The 2,848-nt window shown below is 51.1% G+C and overlaps 1 pseudogene; it reads left to right on the top strand.

Moving 5' to 3' along the window:
* The first annotated feature begins 645 nt into the window (after window positions 1-645).
* LOC125533815 lies at window positions 646-1,664 on the top strand (annotated as a pseudogene).
* Window positions 1,665-2,848: the final 1,184 nt, after the last annotated feature.

Consider the following 2,848-nt stretch of genomic DNA (forward strand, 5'->3'; position numbering starts at 1 on the left):
GGGAGTACCCTGCATGCATAGGCGCCGGAAAAAGATGTGATAAAAAGAGAATAGTGAGAGAAATGCAAAAAAAAGAGAGGAAAAGTCAAAGTTTTACTAGAAGCCAACTGGAGTTTGCTCGTTGCATGCAATTGCAAACCCAATCCCTTGGCGAAATGAACTGCGCTAGCAATTCGGATACGAACTGAAGACGGGAAGCACTATTAATTAAGGAAGATCGATGTTTGCGTGGCGAAGTCGTGCGTTTGACAGAGAGAAATCCATTGGATTAGATCGATCGTTTGCGTTCGCTTGACAGAGAGATCGTGCAGTGCATGGATGGAGACTCGCGTGCGTTTCCAAACGAGCTGAATCCCAGCTCCCAGAACGCGCGGTCGTTCTACGCTGACGTTGCACCGTCACGAGACGCTTACGGACCGTATATACACTAGATGCGTACGCTAGCAATCCGTATACAAACTGAAGACGCTCCTGAGTCCGAAGCACTCTAGTAGTGTATTGATCAAGGAAGGCACGTACATAGCCCTGTGTCGCGATCCACCCATATATACCTACCTAGCTAGGGTTGCGCACCTACGGACCTTCCTTAGCTAGACATCCGCTAGCTAGCTCTGATCAAGGGAAGGCGATTGAATATGGCCGGCCATGAGGAGCTCTTTCTCGTCGGCTCCACCTTCAGTCCCCAGGATCACGAGCTCATCAACCAGTTCCTCCGCCAGAAGATCGCCGGAGCAGACCTAGGCCGCTTCAGCAGCTTCATCCACGAAGCCGACGTCTACTCCGCGCCACCTGAGGACCTCATCGAGAACCGTGCCCACGCGCCTGGCTCCGACAAGGACGACGGCAAAGGAGGCGTGTGGTACTTCTTCTCACCGGTCCGTCGTCACCAGACCAAAGGTGGCCGCAGCGGAAGGCGACAGCGTGTCGTCGACGACGACGAGGGTTACAACTGGCACTCGGAGAAGAGCGAGCCCGTGCTAGACACTCAAGGTAAACGGGTCGGCTTCATCGACAAACTTTCCTTTGGGATCAAGAGGCCTGGAGCAGCCAGAACCAGGCTTGGGTGGTGCATGAAGGAGTACGGCCTCGACCACGACGACGAACAAGACGGTGCGGCCGGACTGGTGCAATGCAAGATCTACGTCTCTCCCCACAAGAGGGAGATTACCTACGCGTCCGTAATCAATGCCCCCGGTTCCAAGAAGAAGAGGAAGGCGGCCGCCGACGTCCAACATCCGGAGGCTCCACGTCCGAAAACCCCACGCCGCCAAGAAATGTCCATCCAAGAAGAAGAAGAAGAAGCCGGCGGGACGCTTCGGGAGTTCGAGCGTTCGTTCATGTCCGACCAAGACGAGACGTTGCCCCCCGGAGTAGTGGACGACTGCAGCGTGGATCCAAGCGGCTTTTTCACCGACATGCTTCCAGAATTAGGACTGACGCTCCAGGGAAATACCGAGGCGTCCGAGCATGGCAGCGACTGTACATTGGAGGAGTCCTTAGCCGGCGAATATGGCGACGTCCACCAAGACGTTGAGACGGCGGAGGAGGATGACGGCACCTTCCAGTGCACATGGGAGGAGACGTTCGGCGACAACATGGAAGTGGCATGCCCTGCCCCGCCGACGGCGTCGTTGCACGTGAGGACTGAGTGTGCGTGTGTGTGACGGGAACTGCGGAATTTGCATCCCAGTGTGCGTGTATGTCTTGTTGATTGCACATTGTTGATGAACAAGCCATCCATATGTGCAGCAGATTAAGTAATTGATATTCTTTTATCATATATTCATATTAGACTACGTAATGATTAGTGATACAATTCCTAAGCGTGAAATAAATAGTTGACGAATCAAAAACAAAATCCTGTCTGATGAGATCGGTGCATGTACTTTGCTGCAAGAACACCTAGCTCTAAAGCATTATGTTTATCGAAAAGTGTAAGCATTCTTTTTTTTTTTGTGAACAGGCCTAATCCCAGCCATTTCCATTAGTCCTCATAAAGGATATACATCTGCCCAGCATACAAAGGTATCGAGGAAATGAGAACGGGAAGAAATGGGTTTAAAGCAGTAACAAGAAACCCACCGTGCATTGATGGCGTCCACGCATGCACTATGGTGCAAAAACCTGATGGTGATGGCACCTAACCACTAGCCTAACAAGTTCAAAAGAGCCAACATCTAGCAAATCAGTAGCAAAAGAACGTAAACTAACAATATATGACCGCTAAAACGCCCATGAAGGCAAACAATGGAAGTTCGATGTAGCAGTGTGAACATTTTGAGCAGCAGCACTGTAGTGGGACAGGCAGAGGCTGGAGCAATTTCACACTTGTATTCATTCAGAGAGATTACATTATATACCAGTACAGGAGCACAACGTGCGAGGCCTAACAAACTAACCGAAGTCCCTACTAGCTAGCTGCATGCGATCAGGATGGAGAGAGTGGCGCAGGCAGTTACAGGAGGGACGTGGTCACGTCGGTGCTGCATGTGTGGATGCATGATTCCAACAAGCACAAATCATAATCAGTTAATAACATTGTCTAAAAGCATCGCCACCCAATTTTTCAAAGGCCTCAACTTTCCTATCTTTCTTAGACTCGCCCATCTTTCTTGGTGAGATATATGTTCGATCCATCATCTTAGCCTGATCTTTCCGAACCCTAGCCTGCAAGCCAGCGGCATACAATGCGGGTGGTCCAATTGTTGGTCTGTCAACCACATCCCTACCTCTCCGGTCTCCCGAGAATATCGATCCGTCCTCCCTAGATCTTGAACTGGCGAGAGAGACCATGGCAAGGAAGGCCAGCAAGGTCCGAGTGGTGGACCGGTGGTGCCGTGGCAGCATC

Source organism: Triticum urartu, chromosome 2, assembly GCF_003073215.2.
Source record: "Triticum urartu cultivar G1812 chromosome 2, Tu2.1, whole genome shotgun sequence".
Classification (NCBI taxonomy): domain Eukaryota; kingdom Viridiplantae; phylum Streptophyta; class Magnoliopsida; order Poales; family Poaceae; genus Triticum; species Triticum urartu.